Source organism: Lepus europaeus, chromosome 12 (genome assembly GCF_033115175.1).
Source record: "Lepus europaeus isolate LE1 chromosome 12, mLepTim1.pri, whole genome shotgun sequence".
Lineage (NCBI taxonomy): Eukaryota > Metazoa > Chordata > Mammalia > Lagomorpha > Leporidae > Lepus > Lepus europaeus.
Genome location: NC_084838.1, coordinates 43923335 through 43942309, shown reverse-complemented (window position 1 = coordinate 43942309; position 18975 = coordinate 43923335).

Here is an 18975-nt window from a genome sequence, read left to right as displayed (position 1 = left end):
TGAGACCCAGATTGAGTTCTTAGTTCCTGACTTCAGCTGGGCGTATTCCAGGCCATTGCACCAAATGGCCACCAAATATTCCACCCCAAATGGCAACAACAACCAAGGCTGAGCCAGGCAATGCCAGGAGCCTAGAAACTCATCCAGATCTCCCACGTGGGTAGCGGGGGGCCAAGTATTCAAGCCATCTCGTGCTGCTTACCCAGCATAAGCAGGAAAGCAGCTGAGACTGGAACCAATACTCCAGTATGCCAGCTTGCAGGCAGCGGCTGTACCTGCTGTTCCACAACACCAGGCTGAAATCTGAATATATATCAAGGTGTTTAGTTGTATGTGTATTTGTAATATCACTTTGAATATACTGTATTTATATAATTAGGTTTCTGTAACAAAATACCATAGATCTGGTGGCTAACACAGCAGAAATTTATTTTTCACAGTTCTGGGGTCTGGGAAGTTCAAAGTCATAGTCCTGGCAAATGAGAGCCCTCTTACTGGTTGACAAATAGCCGTCTTCTCTCTGAATGTGCCTTAAGTGGAAGGAGAGAGTTCTCTGGACTGCTGGTCATCACCCCCTCCCCAAATGCTCCATCTCTCAATAGTATCACACTGGGGATTAGGCTTCAACATACAAAATTTGGGGAGACACAGTCATTTACACACACTGATGTGGCAAGATCTGATTTAGTATGAACTCTTGATTCCTGCACAACAGATTCAACAGATTTTCAAGAAGCAAGAATAAGAGTTCTTAAAGCAAATATTTATTGAATATCTACTAAGTGCTTGGCACCATGACGTAGACAGAGATTTTAAAAGATAAAGCTCTGGGTTTGGCACTATGGCTCAGTGGGTTAAACTACTGCCTGTCACAGCACCTCACGTAAGAGCACTGGCCACACATACGGGAAACTTGGAGTTCCAGGCTCCTGGCTTAGGTCTGTCCCAGCCCTGGCTGTTGTGACTACCTGGTTAATGAACCAGCATATGGAAGATCTCTCTATCTTTCTCTCACTCTCACTCTCGCTCTCTATTAAGTAAATAAAATAATTTTTGAAGATGAAGCTTCATACTCCACATTATGAAGAGAAATAGAAATTTATATCTACTGTTATATAAGTACTGGAGTGATTTTAGATATAAAGTTCAGAAAGGGGGAGAAGTGTAGTGGAATTTCAAAACACATTCCTAATTGTGCCAGAACAAAATTGGGAATTTCTATTATTTTTGTAGATCTTTATAAGATGAATTACAGAGCATAAAGAATTCCAGGCAGCAAAAACAGCACATTTAAAAGAACAAAGGTTTCACTCAGGAAATCATGTATTTATAGGCTTAGCACACAGTTCCCCCTTCTCAAAATGCTTTACAAATCTCATTTGTGTGTTGCTGGCTTCTATGTTGCATATGTGCCTTCCTTACTTCTTGGATGGACACAGACTTGTGCCCTGCCTAACATGTTATGACACCAGCTTCAGTTATATATGTTATATGTTCAGCATGAGTTTTGGATGTCAGTAATCAGATACAGAGCTCAATTTCATTAAAATTAATAGATGGGGTGGATGCTGATGCCAAAGGTATGAATAACACCCTAATTAGCTAAATGTTCAGAAATTCAAGTGAAAAAATTTTAATAAAGGGAAGATGCAAGATATGCCTACTATCAAGACTCAAATAAAGCATTGCAAACGTCCCTCTATTTCTATATTCTAAATTTACTTTGTTTTCTTCATGTAAATTGAAATCTAATCAGAAATTTTTCTCATCTTCCTTTGTTTATATGATTGTTTTCTTTAAGTAACTGTAATAAAAGGCACACTTAGCAATATTTATATAGATTCATTGTCTATCCAAAGTTTGTCCATGGAATTTGTTAACTATCTTTACATAAATAAATACCAACAGCCATGCATTCTGGAGAATGTTAAATAAAAAGAATATCTCTACCACAAGATTGCAATAAGAAACAAACCTGTAATTTGGAATACTCACAATAACAGCTGAAAATACAAGGAGTATGTACGCACCCACGGTTTGCTGTTTCTGTTGGAACTATATTAGTGTGGTTGAGACATGTTTTCTACACTAGAAGTGTTCAGGGACTTCATAAAATAGTTAGGATGTTGGAGGACAAATATCCCGCACTGTACTGGCCCTTTAGGATATTCACAAGCATGACTGTTAGTTTTGTTTGCTGTTTGAAATCATGCCCCCCATTCCCCATTACCTATTCTTAAAAGAATATATGTTTATTTTCATACAGTTTCCAAGAGAGTCAGCATTGCTGAGTCTTATGAAGGTTGTAATCAAGATGCTGGTCAGGGCTACAGTCTCACCTGAGATTCAGCCAGGGAAAGATTTCCTTCCACTTACACTCAGTTTGCTGGGAGAATTCTTTTCCTGATAGATTTTTTTTTTTTTTTTAACTTTCAACTAGAGGCTACTATTAGCTCCTGATATCCTCCATCCTTCCCTGGCATGTGGGATTGCTCAACATGGGTACTTACTTCCTCAAAGCAACCAATTGAGAAGGTAAAGTTCCAGCAAAATGAATACTATACTATTATATAATATAATCACCAAATATACACTTAATAGGCACCTCTGCTGTATCCTAGTGGTTAGTAGCACATCCCAGTAACACATCACTGTACAGTGGAAAACAAAATCATTCTAGAGAGAGCTTCAGGGATTGAGACAATGGCAGCCTTCCTTAGAGTCAGCCTGAAAAAACCACCATGTATATATTTCACATCAAACTTTCCAACCATGCTCACAGTATAGTGAAAATACCTCTACTAACTGATAGAATAACACATAGATGTCTACTGTATACAAATGTATTTGTGTTAGATTTATAATCACCTTTGTGGCATAACCTAAGCAAAATTCACGTAAAAAATACGGTTCCAAATTTGGTATATCGAACTTCAAATAAGTGTCTTCACATACATGTGGAAGAAAAGTCCTAAAATACAGTCATGTGAAGACATTCATCAATCTACCCTTGGAAGTAGAAGAGTTAAATTAATTCACTCTTAAGGGACAGAATGCTTTAGGACAAAATAAGCAATCTCAAATACCAATATATATGCATAAAACATTAAAACATACCACTAATTATTATAATAAAACCTTGTAATGAAATGAATTTATTATTAAATCTATGTGCCTTTTCTTACTTATGAGTAAATTCTTAATAAATTAAATATATGGTAAAAATTTATCTCCAATCCAAATTCAAAACTAAAAACCAAGGACAATTAAAACCGTATGTGCATTTTTTGTTGATATTTATTTAGTCCAATACTTTTAAGTATATGAACTCCTGACTAAAATACTTCTATTTTAATAATACATATTATTTTGTTTTGATATATATTCTGGTCTATTATTTTGTTTCTTTTTTCTATACACATCTGAAATCTAGTCATGTTTACAAATCACCATTATTCTCAATTTCTTTGACATAACATCATCTACTCTCTGTACTACAAGAAATGCATCCCATTGTATATAATGTCTTGATTTCTCAATTTGTTCTCTACAGAGAATGGTGCAAAAATGTGTTCAGTTAATGCAAGTTGCTTTTGTATTTCCTTGTCTAAAAATCTTTAGAGATTTGAGTTCCTTTTGGGGAAAATTCTAATTCACTAACTTTGTCTATATAATTCCATACAGTTTGGTACTTCATGAAGGTTTTCCAACTTGTCTCTTTTCTTTCTTTCTTTCTTTCTTTCTTTCTTTCTTTCTTTCTTTCTTTCTTTCTTTCTTTCTTTTTTTTTTCCTTAAATATGCTACACTTAGATGGTCTTTCTTCAACTATTCAAAGAGCCACCCTAGCTACCACATCTTTGATATTGTAATATTATTCTCTTCCTCACAACATTCCTATTGTTTGAATAATTGTATATTGAAGCTCTCCAGATCTGAGATTATGTGTTATTTCATATAACTAAAAATACAATGACAAAGGGGAATTTAGAGGTGGTAGATTTATCAAATTACTAGTTAGTAAGACACTTTCCTGTGATAAAGATGTAGAAACTGGACCATCCCATCTCTGAAGGGTAAAGTGAATATACTAAACACATATAACTTAAATGCATATACAGTGCTCTTTAATTGTGAACAAATCATATATATATATATATATATATATAGTAGAACTGCTAGATAAAAAAATAGCAAAGAAATTTATGCTCTTGCTCTTAACTTTCTTTACATTATTATTGAACATTCCTATGTATATTCATTTCTGTGTATATACACATTTTATACAAAACCAATTCATAGTATTTATATTATTTTCAAAACTGCTTTTTTTAAAAAAAGATTTATTTTATTTATTTGAAAGAGTTACAGAGAGAGGTAGAGATAGAGATGTCTTCCATCTGCTGGTTCACTCTCCAGATGGCTGCAACTGCTGGACCTGCGCCGATCTGAAGGTAGGAGCCAGGAGCTTCTTCCGGGTCTCCCACGTGGGGGCAGTGGCCCAAGGACTTGGGCCATCTTCCACTGCTATCCCAGGCCATCGCAGAGAGCTGGATCAGAAGAGGGGCAGCCGGTTCTAGTCCTGCTTCAGGCCAGGGCTTTAACCCGCTGTGCCACAGCGCCAGTCCCCAAAACTGCTTTTTAAAAATAATTGTTAAACATTAAATGTGAAAATGTGTGTCAAAGAATAAAAGTTCATATCAAAACATAATTTCACTTACAATTGAAAAATATTCTCTTAAACTGTAATTTATTTAATCCATCCCTATTTGTTGAACTTTTTAAGCTATTTTGTTTTTGTTGCTTTCAACAATTTTACATTAGATGTTCTTAGAGATAAATCTTTTTATATGGACTTATTTTTACTGTAAAGATTGCCAGAGATTAATTGGTCAAGTCAGAGAGTATAGGTATCTTTAAGCAATTTAAAATGCAATGCTAATGCTAATTTTTATTTTAGTCAATAAGTTATAAGAATTGTGTACATTTAAAAATCCTTAAAAGCTCATGCTTTTGATTTATTTGAAGACTAATTAAAATGTAAGTAATAATATAAAATCATTATCATTTTAAGAAAAAACTGTTAAATGTTTCTATGTTTTTTTTTAAGATTTATTTATTTTACTTGAAAGTCACAGTTACAGAGAGAGGAGAGGCAGAGAGAGAGAGAGAGAGAGAGACAGAGAGTCTTCCATCTGCTGGTTCACTCCCCAGATGGCTGCAATGGCTGGAGCTCCAAAGCCAAGAGCCAGGAGCCAGGAGTTTCTTCAGGGTCTCCCACATGGGTGCAGGGGCCCAAGAACTTGAGCCATCTTCTACTGATTTCTCAGGCCATAGCAGCGAGCTGGATCGGAAATGGAGCAGTAGGGTCTCGAACTGGCGCCCACATGGGATGCAGGCACCTTAGGCAGCGGCTTTACCTGCTAAGCCACAGCGCCTGCCCCTGTTTCTATGTTTTATATCCCTTCTCATTACAAAATAAAATGCCTAGTAACCTGACTAATTTATATAATATTGTAAGCATTTATATGGATCTGCATTTCAACAAGGTATATGGTTAGTAAGAGATATACCAACTGGAAAAACTAGTTCCTAACTACACTTAAGGTTAAATTAACTTGATAATTTTCCCAATGTTATAAACAGTGTAATCTCAAACATCTGATTTTTACAGGATACCAAGTAGCTCATCCATAACTCAGAGGTAGAGCCTCATTATTTATGTGCAGATGATCAATGGATATAAAGAATGCCACCTTTCAAGGACATGGTGGATACAAAATTGGTTATCCTCCCATAAACATCACCTCTGCATCTCTTCCTAAAATTGTAGATCTGCTGAGAGTGTCAAGTTTTAATAAGATATACAGTACTTTTGTAGCATGGGTTATATGTTATGCTGATATTTAATGAAACTTGGGACACTGAGGGAGACTATGTCACAATGAGTCACACTTCCTTATCCTAGACAATCGAAATTTGGCAATATTGATTTGTATTGATGCCAGGAAGCTAAAATTACTCTAAAGTTGCATGAATGACAAAGCTTTTAGCATAGGAGTTCATAAGAAACTCATTTCTCAGGAAACACATTATTGGGTGGTTTGATATATAGAAAATGCAATATAAATGATAACAGCATAATTTTTGATTCATTTGAATAATAAAGCCTTGGTAATCAATTACTTACCTTAAGATTTTTTTTACTAATAAGAGGGGTTGTTGAAATAAAACACAAAAACGCTACAGCACATCTGAGATCAAGAGTATCAAGTGGCATTTACTGAGTTCAAAATGGCTACCTTCAACTTATGAATGTAATTTTGTAACAATGAAGGAGTTAGCATAATATAAAAGTAAATAGATATATTTCGTTCTAATTTAAAAGACCAGGCCTCCCTATTCATCTATTCTATTCTATGCTGGTTACTCAAAAATTCAATATACCATAGCATGAAAATTAGAAAAATATAGCAAAACTAAATATTCCTAAAATCAAATTAAGAGATGACATATTACATTTTCAAAGCAGACTTGATCAATTTTAGACAATAAGCATTTTATCTGTCAAGAGTTCAGGTGTACAGCCTTGTGGTGGATGAATTAAATGTGATAAAATTTTGTCTGCCACAAAGAAGAATTCTCAAATTCCCATACTTGTATTTATTGATCATGTTCTCTGGAAATGAATCTGGGGACTTTTTAATCCCAGTTCCATGCATGGTTATTGACTTTCAGATAGTAATGAACACTAATTAGATAAGATTGTTCCGTATGGTAAAACAATAACTTGAGGGGAAAAACAATATTTGAATGCTTCATTGAGGACCAGAATAGGATATTATAGTTTGCGTTATTTTGTACTCATGCTTCACAAATCCCTAAGTGAGAAACTAATAAAGGTGTATATGCATTTTTCTTGTTTCCTGTGTGCTATTAAAGTAACTTATCTGTCTATATGACTTGCAGTTTCTTTATGACCATTTATTTTAAATCTCATCTGTATAAGCATCTTGCTGTGGTTAATTACTGTAACAGACACTGTACTAGATATCTAAATGTAGGAATTAATTAATTAATATTTCTTTGTTGTGTGCTATCTAAAAACTACCATTGATTATTAGAAAATGGATAGCCTTCCTTTAGGAAGGTGTCTAGTGAAGTAATTTTTACCCAATATGTGGTTATTGTCCAGTCAGCCTTAGTGTTCCAAGAATTCAGTAAATTTATAGCAGGATCCAACAGCAGGAAGAAGAGCAGACCCAGGGAGAAGGTGAAGTACAACTCAGAGGAGTGACAAAGGAAAAAGGACTTAACTGTTCAGAGAGAATAACAAATGATGAGAGCAAGCAAGGCTGTTGTTAGGTCACAACATCTGTTATCTAATTCTGAATATGATAACTTATACCCCAATTCCTCCACCAGACCACGGAACTGCATGTCCTTATAATTAGCTTTTATTCCCTGAGGAAATAGGTTTCTGTTTCCTAAAACATTAAAGAACCAAATGAACATACATTATTTCGTCTGTCTTCATGTTAATAGGACACACGTTAGTGATGAGGAATAAGCTGTAATCTTCACAAAATACACTGGATATTCAAACCTTCTTTTCTCCTTGAAAGCCTATATTTTTCTTTTACCTCACAGAAGCATGATCTGGGTCTGGCATTGTGGCACAGTGGCTTAAGCCACTACTTGGGATGCCTGTTTCCCACAGTGGAGTGCTGGTTGGACTCCCAGCTACCTTATTTATGATCCAGCTTCCTGTTAATATGCCTAGAAAGCAGCATATGATCCTCAAGTTCTTGAGTACCTACCACCCACATATGAGATCAGATGGAGTTCCTGGCTGCTGGCTTGGGCCTGGCCCAACTATAGCTGGTGTGGGCTTTTGGGGAGTGAACCAGCAGATGGAAGATCTCTCTCTCTTCCTCTCTCTCTCTCTCTCACATACATCCTCTCATCTCTATCTCTCTGCTTTTCAAGTAAATGAATAAGCAAATAAATTTTCTTTTAAAAGTGTGGTCATTACATTGGCGTTTACTACACCAATGGCTCATATGCATAATTAAACACATTTTTTGGGAAAGTTCAAAATGTGAGTGTGTGGATTTTAAACAAATAGCCATAAAATACTGTAATTTAAATGCCTTTGGTGAGTAATAGCGTAATCTTCTTTTAAGAATAATAACAAGCCATTTTGGTACATCTCTTTCCTTATTCAAATAGGGGAATGGATAGATTTTTACCTGGAGATCCTGGAAGCACGTTGAAAAAGTGGAGATTCTGGAAGAATTATAAAGGTGAAAGTTTCCCAAGGAAATTCTGACCAGCATTCATATCATGGAGTTGCCCTATAACCAGATTTATGAGAGAGAGAGAGAGAGAGAGAGAGAGAGAGAGAGAGAGAGAGAGAGAGAGAGAGAGAGAGAGGAAGCAGTTGCTCTTTATATGTATTTGCTTGAAATGCAGTGAAACAGAATTATACTGGAAGATAGAGGCCTACCGATTTTACTAATTATCTCTGTATTGCAGAGAAAGTAATTTAATCTCCTTGGTTCTCAATTTCCTAACCTCTAATGAGATATGGTTGTAAAAGATTGTCTATAATAAACTCTCCAACTCTTCAAATCTATAAATTAGCTTGTCAAGCCCCTGACACATCTGAATAATGCTGAAGATGTTATTATGTTGAGCATAATTTTATATCAGGGATTTGTTTAACTCAAGCAAAAAATCATGCTCTGACTTCAATGATCTTAAAAATTGATGTATGCATTAGCTAAGATGCTAAGAGTTGGGACTGTCATTGTGGCACAGCAATTTAAGCAACTGCTTCCAACACAGACATTCCATATCAGGGTGCTGATTGGAGTCCCAGTTACTCCACTTCTGATTCAGCTCACTGCTGATATACCTGGGAGGGCAGCTGATGACTAGTGAATCTTTGTTGGATTACATAAACCTGTGACTGCAGGTGCTTAATTTTCTCTGTGAATTGCTCAGAGTATCCAACTCAGTTTAGTATATATGATACTCTATGATTCAATGAGTGAAACAGATTTACGTGTTTGTCAGCTTTGCTTTGCAATAAAATACCTCCAGAGCCTAACCAGTTGCAATGGTGGTTATTTCTTGCTTAACTTTGTATGACATCATCTGCTGCTGCCCTGCAGCTTTTCTACGTAGTGCTTCACACACAGCTGCAGGGCAGTCTAGGGCTCACTTCAACAGAACATATACGAAAATTGGGATCAAACAGGGCAGTCCTGATGAGAAAACTGACAATTAGTGTGGCAAAGTGGACGAAAGCATGATGAGCTCAACCACACACAATGGATTTAATTTTCTGCCTGAAAGTATCATGTGTCACTTTTAACTTACTCATGTTTCATAAACAAAAAGTCAGGTGACTAAGCCTGAAAGCTACATAGGTAAAAAAGTCACTTGGGAGTTAGTGGTAATGTGTGTTTCTGTTTATGAAGAGGAGGATAGAGTCAATAATTTTTGTCATTAACATAATAAGACATTTTCCACACTTGTGAAAAATATTTATTTTCTTCCTGTATTCAATATACATCTCCCCAATTTCCCTTCAAAGAAGGTACCATTATAATCTTAATCAACTGATTAGAGTATTATTTGAAAGTTGTTTTTTTAAGGATTCAGTGTTCTCAATAGGTATAACATTATGTAGATTTAAAAATTTTTTTTCTTGAACTTATTTTTATGTCGTTGATTTTTTTCATGGATTTTCTCTATTTTATCCAAATTATTAGTTATGACAAAGTTTGTTTGTAGCATCCATTATTACTTTTGGTTCTTATTTAATTCAGTTTTGTTAATTATTAGTTTTCATATGCTAAATTTTACCCATTTTAAATAGTGAGCAGTGCAGGGGCCAGCGTTATGGCACAGCAGGTCAACGCTCTGAGCTGAAGCACCGGCATCCCATATGGGCGCCGGTTCTAGTCCCAGCTGCTCCTCTTCCAATCCAGCTCTCTGCTATGGCCTGGGAGAGCAGTAGAAGATGGCCCAAGTCTTTGGGCCCTGTACCCGTATGAGAGACTCGGAAGAAACTCCTGGCTCCTACCTTCGGATCGGCGCTGCTCCAGCTGTTGAAGCCAACTGGGGAGTGAACCATGGGATGGAAAACCTCTCTCTATGCCTCTCCTCTCTCTGTGTAACTCTGACTTTCAAATAAATAAATAAATCTTTAAAAAAATAGTGAGCAGTGCAATCTGTTATTAACTAAGAGAATTTTAAATTAAGAATAATTTAGTACATGAAAAATCCATCAATAGATATTTTCAAATGTACAGTCAAATAATATTACAGTAAAGACATAAACTATTTTTGATAGCCCACACAATGCCCTCATTCCTTCTGGCAACTAATTTCTTCACCCTACCTCCTGTAAGTAGGAAATTTTTAGTCTGCCTTCTTTCAGTATAGTTTCACCTTTCAAGAATTTCAAATAAATCGAATCATATAGTATTTAATCTTTTATGTCTAGCTTCTTTCACTTTTATAATTCTTTTGACACCCCCACTGACATTGCATGCATCAGTTACTGTATCATGAAGAATCATCCTTTGTTTATTCATTTATAATTTGGATATATGAACATTTTCTGAGGAAAATCTTGATTGTTCATAGTCTTTATCCTTGGGAATAAATCTGCTATTGATATTCCACAAGAGATTTTGCATAGACTTCTGTTTTTCTTGTTATCCCCTAAATAACCTATGCATCTAGCTTCTGAATCACATAGTGTGTGCTTCATCATATATGAAATTGATGATCTTTATCCCAGTTATCCTATCATTTTATATTGTCATTAGAAATGTATAAGAGTTTCAGAAGATACACACCCTTGTCAGCATTTCCTATTGTCTCCTCAATATCAATGTGTAGTAATATCTCATTGAGAATTTTGTTTGCATTTCTCTAATGACTGACTCTGAATTAACATCCATATCATTTGATTAGCTTTTGAATATCTTTTAGATTTCTCATCATGTTTTAAAATTTTTAAATAGATAGGTAAAATTTTTAATAGATAGGTAAAATTTAAATTTTTAAAAATGCTCGCTATAATTCTTGTCACCTTTGTATACCCATTCTTTTGCAAAATGAATTTGAATATCTCCCAATTAGGAATTGAAGCTTATTTATTTACCCTTTGGAAGTTGGCTTACACATGTGATTTGCTTTGGGCAATTTGTCATTTGAAAATTAGTTGTAAGCAAAATTCAAAAAGCTATGATGAAATAAAACAGTAATCTCTATTTTGAAAGGTCCAATGTAATTTTTCTACGCTCAGTTACTGCCACGCCAGCAACATTTGGCATTACTTTTCATACCTCTTTGAAATACTTTCTCATTTTATACATTTGACTTCCAAAACACCACACTTACCTAATTTCATTGTTATCCTCCTAGTTCTTCTTTCTCAGTCTCTTCATTCAGACAGTGTCTTAAATTTGGAGTGCACAAGGATACAATCCTTGGCTATCTTTTCTTTCTGTTGATTTCCAGCCCCTTGGTGAATTTATTCATCAAGATAGACAGTCTAAATCTATCTTTAATTAATACCAAAAGTATGAATGTATGTTTTACCGTATATCCCTATGTTTAAACAAGTTATGTGTTCCTATGCATTGTCTGCCCACTAACTTCATTTAGATCTCACCTGAGTGCCTTAAAATTAATGTAGATATACTGAGTTCCTAATATTTTTTGCTAACAAAACTTTCTCTATTTAAAGTCTTACAGATCTCAATTAGTCTCATTATACTCATGAAATCACAAACTGGCCTGAGTGTCACCAATTTGATGTCCCTCTGTATGAAAAAGAATAATTAGGTGCCAGCAACCCACATGAGTGCTGTTTGAGACCTGGCTGTTCCATTTCCTATCCAGCTCACCCCTAATATGTCCTGGAATGCAGCAGAGGATGGCTAACAATTTAATTATTGGGGAATGATTGGGTTTAATGGCAAAATTTAGAGCTAGAATATGCAACACAACTTTATTTATCAAAGAAACAAATGGATTGAAAAATATATTTGACCTTCATTCTCACTGTGGAAAGTGGCAATATAACATATCCAAATAATATATCACTAAGAAGTCACTAAATATCTGAAATACATCTGTAGAGGGTGGCATGGGGAAATGTGGTCAATATTATTAAATAAAATAACCGAAATGATGAAATGGCATGCTGCATACATCTGCACACATGTATACATATGAATCTCTGAATATGCACATACATACAACTCATTTTTAAATGAAACACGAGTCTTAGTGTGTGTGTATTCATATAAATCTTGGAGTGGCCAGAGAAGACAACAGAAAACTGTGGCAGCTTGTGCCAGGAAAGGTGTTGATATAGTGGTGAACAAGCCAAAGATTCTCTGCAGCCTCTTCTCACTATTACAGTGGAGATATGCTCCAGTGTCCCTGGACTTCAGAGGCTCCCCATTAGACAGGAGTCACCAGAGATGCATTCCAGAGAATTTAAAGGCAAGAAGTGTTTAAAAACAGTGGATGCTAAGAACATGAAGAGGAAACGCTTTTTAAGAAAAAGAGTAGTAGGTAGTACCTTCTGTCTGTGGTTTCAGTTTTCACAGTTCCAATTTTGACAGTTGAAAGCATTAAAAGGAAAACTGCAGAAATGAACACTTCATAAGTTTTAAATAATACTTATTACAATACATTAATAGTATTTTATTATTTATTGTTGTTTTCATCACTACTGTGCCTAATTTATAATTTAAAAATTATCATTGTTTATATATGAAGGCTCTTAAAAGGTTCATGGAAAAATTCATCTTATGAAGAAACTATTCTTGGGTATCAAAATTTCTTGTGTGAATATAATCATATTTTAATTCTACTAACTTTATGAAGTATCCTTGTATGTATTGGGGAAATCATAGTATAAATAGGGCTACATTCTAGTCATGTTTTCAGATACTCACTGGGGTCTTGGAAAGTATTCCCCATTAATGAGGGGACCTGCCATATATGGAAAAATATTAATCTGAATGTGTGTATATTTGAGGAATCTAGAATGATAGACAATTACCTGTGTGTAGGTTTTTTATAGGGATTTCATGAGTTAAGGGCAGGTTAGCTAAAGGCTAATCAAAAATAAAATTGTAGACCAGGGCAAGTTTTTGTACTTCTTTCTTTGTTTTTTCCACTTAAAGAGAAATGAAGAGTTGTATTTTGAAAATATTTTCCTGACAATGAGATATAGAATGGTAGATAGGTGAAATAAAGCGAAGACAATTCTAAAGTTAGATAAAGAAGCCAGGGGAGCATATAGAGGTCTAGGGAAATTTCTAATGGCAGCACAAATAAAGGTGGTAACAGTTGCAATGAAGAGGGAGGAAGAAATTCAATAGATTTTAGTAAGTACTATCAACAATACTTAGGGTACAATTAGTGAGTGGCTAAGTGGAACTGCCTGTGTGTGTGTGTGTGTGTAATTGTATAATAAACAATATAAAGTTATTTCTACAGTGGATTCAGGTTTGCTCACTTATTTATTTTGATTTTCTTATAGAGAATGAGTTTAAGAACTCATGTAAGGGGGGAGATGCCTGATACAGTGGAAGTGTCGATGTTTACTATGCCCACATCACATATTGGAATGCCTGGATTCCAATTCCAGTTCCTCTTCCAATTTCAGCTTCCTGATAATGCACATTCTGGGAAGCAGCAAATAATGGCTCAAGTCCTTGGGTCCTTGCCACCCGTGTGGGAGACACAGAGTTATTCTTTTTTCTTAAAAAAGGATTTATTTATTTATTTGAAAGTCAGAGTTACACAGAGAGAGGAGGAGATGCAGAGAGAGAGAGAGGGGGAGAGAGAGAGAGAGAGAGAGAGAGAGAGAGAAAGAGAGAGAGAGGTCTTCCAACTGCTGGTTCACTCCCCAGTTGGCCACAATGGCTGGAGCTGTCCCAATCCAACCAGGAGCTTCTTCCAGTTCTGACACAGGGGTGCAGGGTCCCAAGGACTTGGACCATCTTCCACTTCTTTCCCAGGCCACAGCAGAGAGCTGGATCAGAAGTGGAGCAGCCAGGGCTTGAACGGGTACCCATATGGGATGCTGGCACTGCAGGTGGCGCCTTTACTTGCTATGCCACAGCACCAGCCCCAACAGATTTATTCTTTTAAAAGAGTTATTTATTTATTTATTTGAAAGGCTTAGTTACTGAGAGGCAGAGAAGAGACAGAGACAGAGAGAGAGATATATATGTATATATGTGTGTGTGTATATATATATATATAGAGAGAGAGAGAGAGGGAGAGAGAGAGAGAGGTCTTCCATCCACTGGTTCACTTCCCAAATGTCCAAAACCAGGAGCCTAGAGCTTCTTCCAGTTCTCCCACGTGGGTGCAAGTGCCCAAGGACTTGGACCATCTTCCACTGCTTTCCCAGGCCATATCAAAGAACTGAATTTTAAGTAGAGGAGCAGGAATTCCAACTGTTGCCCATATGGGATGCTGGCACTGCAGATGATGGCTTTAAATTCTGTGCTACAGTACCACCACTTCCACCCCCAGACTGATTTTTGAACTCCCAGCTCTGGCCTGGCCCAGCCCTTGCCATTGCAGGCATTTGGGGAGTGAACTAGCAAATGGGGGATATCTTTCTGAGTCTAATTTTCTCTCAGTTCTTAAAGTAAAATGAAAATTAAAAAATAAGCATTAAGGAATCCATTCAAAAATTTTAAGAAGTTAGAATAAAACCCAGTCAACTACCAAGTGGATAGATAAGTGGACACCACCCTTCTGTCCAGAACTTCTAAGTTTTGTGTTGTTCGTTTAGATAGATTACATGGAAGGGGAAAAATAAATGAGCGTCTCGTATTTTGCCCTCTAAAAAGCTAAAACCCACATCTTGCATAGGGGAATTCAACAAAAAGGCAATCATAGTCATCTTGAAAGTGAAATTCTCGTATGTTTTAAATGACATTTGGTACCAGATGCAAAATCCAAGTGAGAGATTGTAGTCAGTTCAACAGGACACCTGTAATCCCAAATCTTAGGAACCATTCCTGATGAATATGCATGTATATTAGTTGTGTGAGTTTATTCATAACCTTAGGTAATGATTTAAAAATATTGTGTAAGCATGGTGGCATGCTGTGTTAAGCCACTGCCTGGGACGCCTGTATCCCATGTATGATTGCCTGCATTGTGTCCTGGTTACACATCCACCAGCCCACTCCTCAAATGCTGGCAACAGCTAGGCTTGGGCCAGGCTACAACCAAGAAATAAGAAATCAGCACCACTCTCCCACATGTTTTTCTGAGATGCATTGCTAAACTCATCACCTGCTGTCTCCTAGGTTGTGCATTAACAGAAGTTGATTTTGGGAGCAGCACCAGAACAAAAACACAGGCATTCTGATAGTAAGCAGGAGTGTCAACGAGCACCTTGACTGCTAAGCCAAACGCCTGCCTGCATTCCCTAAGGTCCATTTGGGTATGTATACATTTCCTGCATGTATCTGTGTGCTTTCACTTAAATGAAGAGACACTTACTTCCAAGACTGCCGTGGGAGACGGAAGAAACAAGACACGTGGAGGAAAGCTATTAGCAAAGGACATCCAGGCAAAATCCATCACCTTTATATCCTGTGATAAGCCTAGTTTCAGTAATACTCATCTGGGATTTTTTAAGTAAAAAAAAGATTATATATTTTTAAAAATTATAGTTAAGGAGAAAAATCTACATAACACAGATATTGACTTTAATTAATTAATTGTTTTGTTTTACATGGTTGAATCTGAAGGTCACTAGGGGGAGGAATGCTCTTAAGAAAATGAGCCAGCCTCATTTATTGACTCCCTGAACAGGGAGTGTTGAATGCCATATCTATTACTCAAAAAAAGTCAAAATAAATCTGATATAATCTAAGCTAATGAAATTAAGATGTTGCAATTCATCGTCTATATTTAGCGATGGTTATTTTACAGATTTTTCACTTCTGAAGAGAATTCATCTCAAGACTTCCCCAAATTTTGTAGTAAACCTAAAATAGGATTTAATATGCAATAGTTTATTTTGATTTTGCAATTATTTTATATTTAGAAAAGTGGTTTTAAAAATTGTAAAATATTGATAGAGAAAGAATTAAGAAAGAAAGGACACAGGATTACTAGCATACTTTAAGGAAGAAATATTGAGTTAACAAAAAGTAAATGCCTAAATATCTAGGGCTTGTAACTCTAATTTTAGTCTTTAGTCATTTATAGCAGCAAATCTAAAAGTATCAATCAGCAAATCAGTTTAACAATCAAAAGGGGCACTTATTTTAATAGGAGTCAAAGTAGGACAAAGAAATGAACCCAAATTGTTTGAGCTACTTAAGTCATCTTTATCAGGTCATCTCCCTAAAGGAGAATAATTTAATTTAGAAAGATTGAGTATTGACTGAGACATAGATCCCTAGATACTTACAGATAAATGAGACAGATTGAAATAAAACCTATTAAACCTGATAACAGTGAATGTGGGTATTTATATTTAAGATTCTTTATCTTAAGACAATAGATAATTTAGAATATAACAACTTTAAGTAACTAAGTTTCACTGGGTTACCTAGAAAGAATATAGGAATTGTTTTTAAAAATTAGATAATATCACTGCTCATCTAATTTAACAGTAGGTCTTCTCTTAGATTTACATGGGATTTTTAAGTTTTATCATGGAGGAAAGAAGTGGTTATTTTTTATTTTTTAAATTTTATTGTTTTTATTACTAGAAAGAGAACACATTTCATGTATTTCATAGGTACAATTATAAGAAAATAACTATATTTCCCTCCTTACCCCTCAACCCTCCCCAAGGCTCTTCCTTCTCTCTCTTCATTAATTTTTGCAAAGACATAATTTTAATCTAGTCTATATTCACAGGCTTAATTCATTACAGATCATAATATGCAACAATCACATCACAAGTTGTCCATTTCATGCATATATTATTCTATATTCTCTATTAATTTCCACACATATCTGAGAAAATATATGATATTTGTTTCAGAATGTCTTGTTTCACTAAGAATAATGCTAACAGTTGCAACCACTTATTAATAAATTTATTCTAGATTCAAATGCTATTGATGTATTCTTACCAACTAAATGATTCTCAGTAAGTTATATACTACTTCTAGTGAAATTCTCATCATTAATGAGAATGGTTGACATAAATACTTAAGTGATAAAAATGATGGCTGTTAGGGCTGGTGTTGTGGGGTAGCAGGTAAAGCCACCACCTGCGACATTGGCATCTCATTTGGGTATTGATTCATGTCCTAGCTGTTACACTTCCGAGCTAGCTAACCTGCCAATCGCCTGGGAAAAAGCAACCAAAGGTGGCCTACGTGTTTAGAGCCCTGACACCCATGTGGGAAACCTGAAAGAAGCTCCTGACTCCTGGCTTTGGCCTGGCCCATCCCAGGCCATTGCAGCCACCTGGGGAGGGAACCAGAAGATAGAAGATCTCTTTGTGTGTATCTCTCCCTCTCTAAAACTTTGACTTCCAATTGAATAAATAAATTTTTTAAAATGATAGCTCTTTTAGGTGCTCGGTTAATTGTCACCAATCAGGGAGAACATATGATATTTGTACCTTTTGGACTGGCTTATTTCACTCAGCATGGTGTTTTCCATTTTGTTACAAATTATTGGATTTCATTTTTTATTGCTCTATAGTATTCTATAGAGTACATATCCCATAACTTCTTTATCCAGTCTTCTGTTGATGGGCATTTAGGTTGATTCCAGGTCTTAGCTATTGTGAATTGAGCTGCAATAAACACTATGGTGCAGATAGCTCTTTTATTTGCCAATTTAATTTCCTTTTGGTAAATTCCAAGGAGTGGGATGGCTGGGTTGTATGGTAGGGTTATAAAAGGAAACTTGTTGGCCAGTGCCACAGCTCACTAGGCTAATCCTCTGCCTGCAGCGCGGGCACTCTGGGTTCTGGTCCTGATTGGGGTACCGGTTCTGTCCCAGTTGCTCCTTTTTCCAGTCCAGCTCTCTGCTGTGGCCCCGGAGTGCAGTGGAGGATGGCCCAAGTCCTTGGGCCCTGCACCTGCATGGGAGACAAGGAGGAAGCACCTGGCTCCTGGCTTCAGATGCAGGCCTTGATGGCCATTTTGGGGGTGAACCAAGGGAAGGAAGACTTTTCTCTCTGTCTCTCTCCCTCACTGTCTAACTCTGCCTGTCAAAAAAAAAAAAAAAAAAAAAGGAAACCTGTTGAAGTGAAATGGACACTATCAGAAACAATGACTTGATCAGCTCTTGTCCTGTCGAGGAACAACTTACTACTTTATTCCTTTTAGTATTTTTTTATTCTACTTAATACCATTGGTTAAACTCATTAATTAACACACAATTATTCTTAGGTGTTTAAATTTAACTGAAAAGTGATCCCTGTTAAATATAAGAGTGGGAGTTAGAGAGGGAGATGATGTACAGTTTGGCACATGCTCACTCAGACTTACCCCTAATGGTAGAGTTAGAAACACGCCAGGGGATTCCAATTCAAGCCCATCAAGGTGGCATATACCAATGCCATCTCAATAGTCCAAGTGATCAACTTCAGTTCATAATTGATCAGAATGATAGGATTAAGAGTCAAAGGGATCACATAAACAAGACTAGTGTCTACTAATACTAACTGATAGAATTTAAAAGGAGAAAATGATCCAACATGGGAAGCAGGATACACAGCAGACTCATAGAATGGCAGATGTCCTAAACAGCACTCTGGCCTCAGAATCAGCCCTTAAGGCATTCAGATCTGGCTGAAGAGCCCATGGGAGTATTTTAGGCATGGAAACCCAAGACACTCTGGAAAAAAAAAAAGAAAAGAAAAAAAAAAAAGAAAAAACACTTAAATGAAAGATCTCTGTGAGTGAGATCCCAATGGAAAGAATGGGC